Source organism: Chiloscyllium punctatum, chromosome 37, assembly GCF_047496795.1.
Source record: "Chiloscyllium punctatum isolate Juve2018m chromosome 37, sChiPun1.3, whole genome shotgun sequence".
Taxonomy (NCBI): Eukaryota; Metazoa; Chordata; class Chondrichthyes; order Orectolobiformes; family Hemiscylliidae; genus Chiloscyllium; species Chiloscyllium punctatum.
This window is the reverse complement of record NC_092775.1, coordinates 53,863,157-53,876,202: the sequence shown is the minus strand read 5'-3', so window position 1 is coordinate 53,876,202 and position 13,046 is coordinate 53,863,157. Positions and strand designations below refer to the sequence as shown.

Here is a 13,046-nt window from a genome sequence, read left to right as displayed (position 1 = left end):
CAGGTCTGACAGCATCTGTGGAGAGAGAGAATTCGCGTTCTGAAGATGTATCATAGAATCGAGTTCACAGAATCCATACAGTGTGGAAACGGGCCTTTCAGTCCAACAAGTCCATACCAACCCTCCGAAGAGGATCCCGTCCAGACTCATCCCCCTACCCTATTCCTTTAACCCTGCATTTCCAATGGCTAATGCACCTAACCTATACATCCCTGAACGTTATGGGTAATTTAGTATGGCCAATCCACCTAACATGCACATTTTTGGATTAGAGTCATATCAGACTCAAAATATTAACTCTGCTTCTCTCTCCAAAGATGCTGCCAGACCTGCAGAGTGTGTCTCCAACATTTTCTGTTCTTATCGATATTCCCACCATTTGCAGTGCTTTGCTTTTATAAGGGCAGCTGATACACAGGAACACCACATCTCCTGCACGTTCCCCTGTAAGCCACTCGCCATCGTACCTTGGAAATAGTTCCTTCAGTGTTAGTGAGTCAAAATCTGGGAGTTCCCTCCCTAATGGCATTGTGGGTCAACCTACAGCAGGTGGACTACAGCGGTTCAGGAAGGCAGCTCTCCACCATCTTCTCAAGAACAATTAAAGATAAGCATTACCCACATTCATTGAATAAATTTAAAATGATGCTTGAATCTCAGCTTGTTTTTAGTGAGGAAGTCATGTAATGAGGTCAGTTAGACATTCAAACCCTTGTCCTTGCAAAGATTGCCATGAAAGTCAGTAAACACAAAGAAAGAAATGACAGGCTGGTCCCATAGCTCACATTTGAGCTAATGGTAAAACAAGGACTTGAAAAGTGAATATAGGAAGTTAGGTTGGAAGCTAACAGGCAGGACAAGCAGACTAGTAATGTTAGGATTGCGACCAGCACCATGGGCTAGTGAGGCAAGGAACAGAGAGCCAGTGCGTTGAACATGTGGCTGCAGAGCTGGTGTAGGAGGGAGGGCTTCAGATATGTGGACCATTGGGATACCTTCTGGGGAAGGTGGGACCTGAACAGGAGGGATACCAATATCCTGGATGGGAGGTTTGCTAGAGCTCTTCGGGAGGATTTAAACTAGTTTGGCCGGGAGATTAGATTAGATTAGATTGCTTACAGTGTGGAAACAGGCCCTTTGGCCCAACAAGTCCACACCGACTCGCCAAAGTGCAACCCACCCAGACCCATTCCCCTACATTTACCCTTTCACCTAACATTACGGGCAATTTAGCACGGCCAATTCACCTAACCTGCACATTTTTGGACTGTGGGAGGAAACCAGAGCACCCGGAGGAAACTCACGCAGACACAGGGAGAATGTGCAAACTCCACACAGTCATTCGCCTGAGGCGAGAATTGAACCTGGGTCTCTGGCGCTTTGAGACAGCAGTGCTAATAGGAGTTACAGATCAGAGGGTGGGGTAGTTGGTGAACAGGCAGATACAGTGTGCAAAGAGTCTGTGAGGAAGGATAGACAGTTGATAGGGAAAATTTGCAGTCAGTGTGATGGGTTGGAGTGTGTCTATATTAAAGCAAGAAGTATCAGGAATAAAGGTGATGGACTTAGAGCATGGATCAGTACTTGGAGCTATGATGTTGTGGCCATTATGGAGATTTGGATATCACAGGGTGGGATGGTTGTTGGATGTTCGAGTTGAGATGTTTCAAAAGGTTTGGGGAGGGAGATAAAAGAGGTGGAGGAGTGGCATTGTTAATCAGGGATAGTATCACAGCTGAAGAAAGGGAGTTTGTTGAGGAGGATTTGTCTACTGAGTCAGTATGGGTGGAAGTCAGAAACAGGAAAGGAGCAGTCACTTTATTAGGGGTTTTCTACAGACCCCCTACTAGCAACAGAGACACAGAGGAGCAGATTGGGGGGTAGACTTTGGAAAGGTCAGTTTTGGAACTTTTTTAGAAAGTAACAGGGTTATTGTCATGGGTGACTTTAACTTCCCTAATACTGACTGGAACATAGTTAGTACAAATAGTTGGAATGGAGCAGATTTTGTCACGTGCGTCCAGGAAGGATTCCTGACTCAATATGTAGCTAGGCCGACGAGAGGGGAGGCCATATTGGATTTGGTATTAGGCAACGAACCAGGTCAGGTGTCAGATCTCTCCATGGGAGAACATTTCGGTGACAGTGATCACAACTCCCTGACCTTTACTATATTCATGCAGAGGGATGGCAGCAGACAGTATGGGAAAGTATTTAATTGGGTGAGGGGAATTACAATGCTATTGGGCAGGAACTGTGGAGTATAAATTGGGAAGAGATATTCTCAGGGAAGTGCATGACAGAAACGTGGAGGTTGTTTAGGGAACACTTGCTTTGAGTGCTGAATACGTTTGTCCCACTGAGGTGATGGGGTGAAGGAACCTTGGATGACACCTAGTCAAGAGGAAGAAGGAAACTTCCTTAAGGTTTAGAAAGCAAGGATCATACAGGGCTCGAGAGGGTTACAAGGTAGCCAGGAAGGAAATGAAGAATGGACTTAGGAGAGCTAGAAGAGGACATGAAAAAGCCTTGGCAGGTAGGATTAATGAAAACTGTGAGGAATAAGAGGATGGCCAGAGTGAGGGCAGGACAGATCAGGGATAATGGAGGGAACTTGTGCCTGGAGTTGGAGGAGGTAGGGGAGGTCCTTAATGAATGCTTTGCTTCTGTATTCACTACTGAGTGGGACCATGTCGTTTGTGAGGACAGTGTGAAACAGGCTGATATGCTCCAACAGGTTGATGTTAAGAAGGAGAATGTGCTGGAAACTTTGAAAAATGTGAGAACAAATAAGTCCCCTTTGGCAATGGTCTTTGCATCCCCACTCTCCACTGGAGTAGTACCAGATGAGTGGAGGGTGGCAAATGTTATTCTTTTGTCCAAGGAAGGGAATAGGGATAACCCTGAGAATTACAAACCAGTCAGTCTTACCTCTGTGGTGGGCAAATTATTGAAGAGGATTCTGAGAGAGAGGATTTATGATTATTTGAAAAAGCATAGTCTGATTAGAGAGAGTCAGCATGGCTTTGTGAGGGGCACGGCATGTCTCACAAGCCTTTGTGAATTCTTTGAGGATGTGACAAAATACATCGATGAAGATGGAGCAATGGATGTGATGAATATGGATTTTAGCAAAGCTTTTGATAAGGTTCCCCATGGTAGGCTCATTCAGAGAGTAAGGAGGCATGGGATACAGGGAAATTTGGCTATCTGCAAACAGAATTGGCTGGCCCATAGATGACAGAGGGTGGTGGTAGATGGAGAGTATTCAGCCTGGAGCTTGATGACCTGTGGTGTTCCGCAGGGATCGGTTATGGGATCTCTGCTTTTTGTGATTTTTATAAATGACTTGGATAAGGAGGTGAAAAGATGGGTTAGTAAGTTTGCTGATGACACAAAAGTTGGTGGAGATGTGGACAGTGTGGGGAGAGCTGTTGTAGGTTGTAACGGGACATTGACAGGATGCAGAGCTAGGCTGAGAAGTGGCAGATGGAGTTCAACCTGGAAAAGTGTGAAGTGATTCATTTTGGAAGGTCAAATTTGAATGCAGATTACAGGGTTAAAGGCAGGATTCTTGGCAATGTGGAGGAACAGAGGGATCTTGGGGTCCACATGCAAAGATCTCTCAAAGATGCCACCCAAGATGATAGGGTTGTTAAGAAAGCATATGGTGTGCTGGCTTTCATTAGCAGGGGGATTGTGTCTGGGAGCTGTGAGGTTTTGCTGCAGCTCTATAGAGTTCTGTTTAGACCACACTTGGAATTTTGTGTTCAGTTCTGGTCGCCTCATTATAGGAAGGATGTGGAAGCTTTAGAGAGGGTGCAGAGGAAGTCAACCATGGTGCTGCCTGGACTGGAGGGTGTGTCTTATGCAGAAAGGTTGAGGGAGATATGGTTTCTCTAATTGGAGCGAAGGATGAGAAGTGACTTGATAGAGGTATACACGATGTTGAGGCATAGCTAGAGTGGATAGTCAGAGACTTTTTTCCAGGGAGGAAAAGGCTATCGTGACGGAGCATAATTTTAAGGTGATTAGAGGAAGGTTGCAGGGAGATGTCAGAGGAGAGAGTGAAGATTGCAAATGCTGGAGGTCAGAGTCGAAAAGTGTGGCACTGATAAAGCACAGCTGGTCAGGTAGCATCCAAGGAGCAGGAGAGACGACATTTCAGACACAAGCCCTTCATCAGGAGATTTGAGAGGTAGGTTCTTTACACAGACAGTGGTGGTTTTGTGGAATGCACTACCAGTAGTGGTAGTAGAGTCAGATACATTAAGGACATTTAAGCGACTCTCGGATTGGCACATGGATGACAGTAAAATGAAGGGTATGTAGGTTAGTTTGATCTTTGAGTAGGATAAAAGGTCAGCACAATTTTGAGGGCTGAAGGGCCTGTACTGTGTTGCACTGTTCTATGTAAGTTCTGTAAGACCCCCCTTATCAGAAAAAAATTTCAAACATTATGCCCTTCATGTTGAAATATTTTACATTGTCGAATACATAATGTTAAATGTGAAGTGATTTTGAAAATAAGTTGTGAAATGTGAAAGAAAACTGTAAGTTGCTCCTTTTCACAGCAGAGAGCGGAAGTGAAGTTGGAGCGCAGAGCTGGTCGGGAAGGGAAGTGATTGATATTTGAGTGGGTGTGTTCTAGACCCCAGGCCCTACAAAGTAGGGCCTCCCTCCTATCCTCCTCCTCTAACCTAACTTTAAAGTCCACAGGTAAGCTACTCAGTGTTCTTGTTTTGGAGACTAAGTGTAGAGTTATGGCAGCGTAGGCGGTGGAATGTTCCTCCTGCAGGATGTTTGAGGTAGGGGTGACCACCGATGCTCCTGCCGACTTCATCTGCAGGAAATGCAGTCAGCTCCAGCTCCTCACAGACTGCGTTAGGGAACTGGAGCTGGAGTTGGATGAACTGAGGATTATTCTAGAGGCTGAGAGGGTGATAGATAGAAGCTACGGGGACATAGTTATGCCAGAGAACAGAGGTAGCTGGGTAACAGTTAGAGGTGGGAAGGGGAGGAAGCAGGCAGTGCAGGGATCCCCTGTGGTTGTTCCCCTCAACAATAAGTATACTGCTTTGGATACTGTTTGGGGGGGGGGGGAAGGCCTAGCAGGTGTAAGCTGCAGTGACCGGGTCTCTGGCACGAGGTCTGGCTCTGAGGCTCAGAAGGGAAAGGGGGAGAGGAGGAGAGCGCTAGTTATAGGAGACTCTATAGTTAGAGGGACGGACAGGCAGTTCTGTGGACATTGGCGAGACTCTCGATAGTTTGTTGTCTCCCGGGTGCCAGGGTCCGAGATGTCTCGGACCGTGTCTTCAGAATCCTTAAGGGGGAGGGTGTGCAGCCAGAAGTCGTGGTGCACATTGGCACCAACGACATAGGTAGAAAGAGGGGTGGGGAGGTCATTCAGGAGCTCAGGGAGTTAGGCTGGAAGCTAAAAGCTAGGACGGACAGAGTCGTCATCTCTGGGTTGTTGCCGGTGTCACGTGACAGTGAGGCAAAGAATAGGGAGAGAGTGCAGTTGAACACGTGGCTGCAAGGATGGTGTAGGAGGGAGGGCTTCAGGTATTTGGACAATTGGACTGCATTCTGGGGAAGGTGGGACCTGTACAAGCAGGACGGGTTGCACCTGAACCAGAAGGGCACCAATATCCCGGGAGGTAGGTTTGCTAGCACTCTTCGGGGGGGTTTAAACTAATTTGGCAGGGGGATGGGATCCGGACTTGTAGTCCTGCAAGTAGGTTAGCTGTGTGTCAGGATGCCCAAGACTGTAGGGAGGCTGTGGAGAAGGTAGCACTGACAGGGACTACTTACAGACACAGAGATGGGTTCAAGTGCGTATACTTCAACGCAAGGAGTATCAGAAATAAGGTGGGTAAACTTAAGGCATGGATTGGTACCTGGGACTACGATGTTGTGGCCATCACGGAAACGTGGATAGATGAGGGACAGGAATGGTTGTTGAAAGTTCCTGGTTACAGATGTTTCAGTAAGATTAGGGAGGGTGGTAAAAAAGGAGGGGGGGGGTGGCGTTGTTAGTTAGAAATGGTATAATGGCTGCAGAAAGGCAGTTCGAGGGGGATCTGCCTTTGGAGGTAGTATGGGCTGAAGTCAGAAATAGGAAAGGTGCAGTCACCTTGTTGGGTGTTTACTATAGGCCCCCCAATAGCAGCAGAGATGTGGAGAAACAGATTGGGAAACAGATTTTGGAAAGGTGCAGAAGCCACAGGGTAGTAGTCATGGGCGACTTCAACTTCCCAAATATTGATTGGAAGCTCTTTAGATCAAGTAGATTGAATGGGGTGGTGTTTGTGCAGTGTTTCCAGGAAGCTTTTCTAACTCAGTATGTACATTGTCCGACCAGAGGGGAGGCCATATTGGATTTGGTACTCGGTAACGAACCGGGACAAGTGATAGGCTTGTTAGTGGGTGAACATTTTGGTGATGGTGACCACAATTCTGTGACTTTCACCTTGGTTATGGAGAGAGATAGGTGCGTGCAACAGGGTAGGTTTTACAGTTGGGGGAAGGGTAAATACGATGCTGTGAGACAGGATCTGAGGAGCATAAGTTGGGAGCATAGGCTGTCAGAGAAGGATGTCGTGGAAATGTGGAACTTTTTCAAGGAACAGATACGACGGGTCCTTGATATGTATGTACCTGTCAGGCAGGAAAGAGATGGTCATGTGAGGGAACCTTGGTTGACGAGGGAGGTTGAATGTCTTGTAAAGAGGAAGAAGGAGGCTTACATAAGGTTGAGGAAACAGGGTTCAGACAGAGCGTTGGAGGGATACAGGATAGCCAGGAGGGAGCTGAAGAAAGGGATTAGGAGAGCTAAGAGAGGGCATGAAAAACCTTTGGTGGGTAGGATCAAGGATAATGCCAAGGCATTTTATGCGTATGTGAGAAACATGAGAATGATGAGAATGAGGGTAGGTCCGATCAAGGACAGTAGTGGGAGACTGTGTATTGAGTCGGAAGAGATAGGAGAGGTCTTGAATGAGTACTTTTCTTCAGTATTTACAAACGAGAGGGACCGTACTGTTGAAGAGGAGAGTGTGAAACGGACTGGTAAGCTAGAAGAGATACTTGTTAGGAAGGAAGATGTGTTGGACATTTTGAACAACTTGAGGATAGACAAGTCCCCCGGGCCTGACGGGATATATCCTAGGATTATGTGGGAAGCAAGAGAGGAAATTGCAGAGCCGTTGGCAATGATCTTTTCGTCTTCACTGTCAACGGGGGTGGTACCAGGGGACTGGAGAGTGGCGAATGTTGTGCCCCTGTTCAAAAAAGGGAATAGGGATAACCCCGGGAATTACAGGCCAGTTAGTCTTACTTCGGTGGTAGGCAAAGTAATGGAAAGGTACTGAGGGATAGGACTTATGAATATCTGGAAAGACACTGCTTGATTAGGGACAGCCAGCACGGATTTGTGAGGGGTAGGTCTTGCCTTACAAGTCTTATTGAATTCTTTGAGGAGGTGACCAAGCATGTGGATGAGGGCAGAGCAGTGGATGTGGTGTACATGGATTTTAGTAAGGCATTTGATAAGGTTCCCCATGGCAGGCTTATGCGGAAAGTCAGGAGGCATGGGATAGAGGGAAATTTGGCCAATTGGATAGAAAACTGGCTAACTGGTCGAAGTCAGAGAGTGGTGGTAGATGGTAAATATTCAGCCTGGAGCCCAGTTACAAGTGGAGTTCCGCAGGGATCAGTTCTGGGTCCTCTGCTGTTTGTAATTTTTATTAATGACTTGGAAGTGGGAGTCAAAGGGTGGGTCAGTAAATTTGCAGACGATACAAAGATTGGTGGAGTTGTGGATAGTGAGGAGGGCTGTTGTCGGCTGCAAAGAGACTTATATATGATGCAGAGCTGGGCTGAGGAGTGGCAGATGGAGTTCAATCCTGTCAAGTGTGAGGTTGTCCATTTTGGAAGGACAAATAAGAATGCAGAATACAGTGTTAACGGTAGGGTTCTTAGTAAAATGGAGGAGCAGAGGGATCTTGGGGTCTATGTTCATAGATCTTTGAAAGTTGCCACTCCGGTGGATAGAGCTTGTAAGAAGGCCTTTGGTGTATCAGCATTCATTAGCAGAGGGATTGAATTCAAGAGTTGTGAAGTGATGTTGCAGCTGTACAGGACCTTGGTAAGGCCACATTTGGAGTACTGTGTGCAGTTCTGGTCACCTCATTTTAGGAAAGATGTGGAAGCTTTGGAGAGGGTGCAGAGGATATTTACCAGGATGTTGCCTGGAATGGAGAATAGGTCATACGTGGATTGGTTGAGAGTGCTCGGCCTTTTCTCATTGGAATGGCGAAGGATGAGGGGTGACTTAATAGAGGTTTATAAGATGGTCAGAGGAATAGATAGAGTAGACAGTCAGAAACTTTTTCCCCGGGTATAACAGAGTGTTACAAGGGGACATAAATTTAAGGCGAAGGGTGGAAGGTATAGGAGGGATATCAGGGGTAGGTTCTTTACCCAGAGAGTGGTGGGGGCATGGAATGCGTTGCCTGTGGGAGTGGCAGAGTCAGAATCATTGGTGACCTTTAAGCGGCAATTGGATAGGTACATGGATAGATGTTTAAGCTCGGACAAATGTTCGGCACAACATCATGGGCCGAAGGGCCTGTTCTGTGCTGTATTGTTCTATGTTCTATGTTCTATACCTCCTTCTCTTCAGCCACCATGCTTCCCAGCCTCGTGTCCCCAGTTCAACTGGTCTCTGCACAACCTCCCAACTCTGGCCTTCTCTGATTGAGGAGTGTGAAGAGGCTGACACCTCGAAGGGTTAACAGGTGAAGACAGGCAGTAACTGGGAAATTGGGTAGCAGGGAAATTACCAATTGGGTTGCACCGAAATCAACAGTAAAGCCCAAAAAGATTCCATGCCCCGTTAGCATATTGAGATTAAAACAAAACACCATTGAACAGGCAACTTTAAATGAGTGTTTACTATTGATGGGCTCTGCTTCAACCACTCATTAAATGATCAATCAGCAAAGTGGCTTTTTAATGCCACACTTTGCTGAAGTCTCTCCCACAAAAACCTGTTTCTTTTCTGCATCTGGTCAACATTTTGGAAGCTGAAGGACTGCTTGATTCAAATCTCATAACAACAAGAAAAAAGCATTTACTCCTCCAAATATCCTAATGCACAAATTAAAATCCTTGTGCATGAAAAAGACCAGACAAAATGTTTTATTTTTCAAATTCCTTTGGGAAGCCCTGAAGAAAGAAGCTGGAACAGATGGGCCTTCTGGCTGGGAAATCTCATGAAGAATATAGAAACGTAGAAATGTAGAGCAGGAGTAGGCCATTTCACCCTTCGAGTCTGCTCTGCCATTCAATAGAATCATGACTGATCATCCAACTTAGCACCGTGTTCCCACTTTCTCCCCATACCTATTGATGCCTTTAACCCGAATAACTTCTCGTTTGAAGACATTCAATGTATTGGCCTCAACTGCTTTCTGTGGTAGCCAGTTACAATAATTCACCACTCTCTGAGTGAAGACATTTCTCCTCATCTCAGTCCTTAAATGGTAGCCTCATTTCTGGCCTCCCTGGTCATCCTGCATTTCCCCTGTCCAATTCTGTTAGAATTTTATAGATTTCAATGAGGGTCCTGTCATTCTTCTAAACTTCAATGAATATCATCTGAACCAATGCAGTTCCCTTTCAATGGCTGTTGAAGAATGGGCCCTCCTAATTGTTTAATGAGTAAAAACAGTCACTGTGGATCATGATGCCATTGGGCTGAAGAAAAATGGGAAATTAGAAACAATTATTAGACACAAACTGTTGTGTAGAATTGTTCAGAGAAACCTCGCGGGTAGAAAATAAAAGAAAACTAAGTTTTAACTTCTCCCATGTACACAAACTGCAGAGATCTTTCATTTTGCACAACTCTCCTGCAAGCACATGCAGGTTGTACAAGGTGCTATCTGAATTCAGGTCCATCTTCTACTGCAACAGTAAGCTTTACACAGTCAGGAAGGAGAGATTCCATCTGCAGAGGGACACAGTCCATGGGAGTATACGGTTTGGAGACTTTGGAGGAGGCCTGGGAACAGAACTGGTAAATCATGATTTTCTTTTTCCATTTAAATGGTCAGAATTCAGTATTCTCATGAAAAGGTTAATAAGGTAGCTGGGGGCGGCACGGTGGCTCAGTGGTTAGCACTGCTGCCTCACAGTGGGTTCGATTCCATCCTCAGTCTGCGTGGAGTTTACGCATTCTCTCCACATCTGCATGAGTTTCCTCTGGGTGCTCCAGTTTCCTCACAATCCAAAGATATGTAGGTTTGGTGAATTGGCCATGCTAAATTGCCCATAGTGTTCAGGGGTAAATGTAGGGGAATGGGGAATGGGTTTGGGTGGGATACTCTTCAGAGGGTCGGTGTGGACCTGTTGAGCCGAAGGGCCTGTTTCCACACCAGAAGGATTCTATGATTCTATGACTCTGCTGACTGATAGATGGTTATCAGTCAATCACCTGAATAGGGCTTTCACAGTGTTCATTACTGTTGAAGCTTAACTAGTGTAAGCCATCTCAGCTCATCCACAGCTCGATTGAAGAAAGGGCCTGTTGAAAGCCGACCATCAGCTGACTTCTCATGGTCAGGAAGGAAAGATCACATCTGGAGTGAGACACATTCCAAGTGAGTATTTAGTTTGGAAACTATGGAGGCAGTGTGGGAATTCGGTACAGAGCAGAAGGGGTTTTTTTGCAAACGTGTTTGGCTCATAGTTTGCAAGTTTTTCTTAAAAAAAACAAGATAAATTGAAGCCCAGCTCAATAGAGTGACCTCACAGATAAACTGTAAGTTAATTGGTTGTTAGTAGCCATTAATTTGACTATCTATTATAAGTTACTTTCATATTGAAGGTAAATAGGGAAAATGTTTACAGGCTACAAGCTAAAAGACCAGGACAAAGTTTTTAAGAATCAAATTAAGTATTAAACAGGTGATGTGTTGTAACTGCGTGATGTAGGAGGTGGTGCGCCCCATTGTGATTCAGAGTGACCACATCTAGAGCAAGTGTTGGTTGTTTGAGGAACTCCAGCTCAGAGTTGATGAGCTGGAGTCTGAGAATCGAATACTGTGACACTTCAGGGAGGGGAGAGAGACCTGAATGCACATTTCAGGATGCAATCATACCCATTAAATTTCAGACAGTGGTCAGGAATAGGAGGACTGTCCCCATGACTTGTCCCACCTGCCTATCTTCCTTTCCACCTATCCACTCCACCCTCCTCTCTGACCTATCACCTTCATCCCCACCCCCAATCACCCATTGTACTCTTTGCTACCTTCCCCCACCCTCCTCTCTGACCTATCACCTTCATCCCCACCCCCAATCACCCATTGTACTCTTTGCTACCTTCCCCCACCCTCCTCTCTGACCTATCACCTCCATCCCCACCCCCATTCACCTATGTATTCTTTGCTACTTTCTCCCCACCCCGCCCCCTCTCATTTATCTCTCCACTCTGCAGGCACCCTGCCTGTATTCCTGATGAAGGGGCTTTGCCCGAAACGTTGATGTTCCTGCTCCTCAGATGTTGCCTGAACTGCTGTGCTTTTCCAGCACCACTCTAATCTAGACTCTGGCTCCAGAATCATGCTGAGACCAGAGTCCTGGTGAAATCACACAGCTGGATCGGTGGATAGGGCATTAAACTAAATAGCAGGGGAGCTGGATTCAGTTGCATGGAAAATTATGAACATCTTTAAAAGGAGGGGTGGAGGACTCAGCAGAGGTCATTAAAGTTCCTAGAACAAGTTATAGGACAGAGAATATGGAAAGGGTGAGGAATATAAATTCAGGCACAGTGGATAAGGCGATAAGTATGAGAAGGGGGTAGTCAATGCAACACTTTGTGTGTTATACCTAAATTCACACAGCACATGAAACAAGATAAATGATGTTGTAGTAAAGACTGAAATTGGCAGGTACGATGGTTTGGGTATCACATCGACGTGGCTGCAAAAGGCTCAGGGCTGGGAACTAAATATCCAAGGAAATCACTAGCAGATGGACAGAGGGTGGCAGGATTACCTTGTTAGTACAAAATGAAATTAAATCAATAGCAAGAAGTGATATAGATTTGAAAAGTGTAGAATCTGTGACAGTAGAGTTGAGGAATCGCAAATAACAAAAACCCTGATGCGAGTTGTGTACAGGCCTCCTAGCAGTAGTCAGGAATTGAGGAAGAAAATAAATCAGGAGATAGAAAAGGTGTGTAAGAAAGGCACCATTTCAACAATCATGGGGGACTTCAATATGCAGATGGACTGGGAAAATCCGGTGTGCAATGGATGTCAATGGAGTTCATGGAATGTCTACCAGTTGGTTTATTTTTGAACAGTTTGTGGTACAGCCCGCTAGGGAACAGGCAAAGTCTGGAAGTGGAGATGTGTAATGAGGCCGACCTGATTAGGGAGCTTAAACTAAAGAAAGCCCTGGGGGCACTAACTATAATATGATAGAATTCACCCAGCTTGTTGAGTGGGAGAAACTTGAATCAGGTCTAACAGTATTACAATTGAGTCAAGTTAACCTCAAAGAACCACTCTCACTAGTTTCTATACATACAGACAAAGAAGGACACCACTTTGACTGGGACAACACACACGTCCTAGGACAGGCGAAACAAAGACATGCACGAGAATTCTTAAAGGCATGGCATTTTAACCAGAACTCCATCAATAAACACATCGACTTAGATCCTATCCAGCTTTTCTTGATAAAAAGAACCAGAAATGACATCACCCATCTTAAGAAACCAAGACCTATAAACAGAGGCAGGACATACCACCAGCACTTCACCGGAGACTCTCACTGATGATGTTACCTAGTATAGTGACGAAAGGTCTGATAACAAACCTCCCAGCTCAGTGAGCTGACTTACAGACTTAACTACAAAAATGTTAGGGAGGGACTGGCCTGGGTTGAATGGAAGGGGAGCCCAGCAGGGGAGACAATGGAGAAACAATGGCAGGAGTTCCTGGGAGTAATCCAGAAGGCACAGCCGA

The 13,046-nt window shown here is 45.7% G+C and overlaps 1 protein-coding gene across 1 annotated transcript in view; it reads right to left on the bottom strand.

The window, feature by feature from the left end:
* LOC140462783 (piezo-type mechanosensitive ion channel component 2-like) overlaps nucleotides 1–13,046 on the bottom strand; it is a 423,249-nt gene that overhangs the window by 114,823 nt on the left and 295,380 nt on the right. The window lies entirely within an intron of this gene.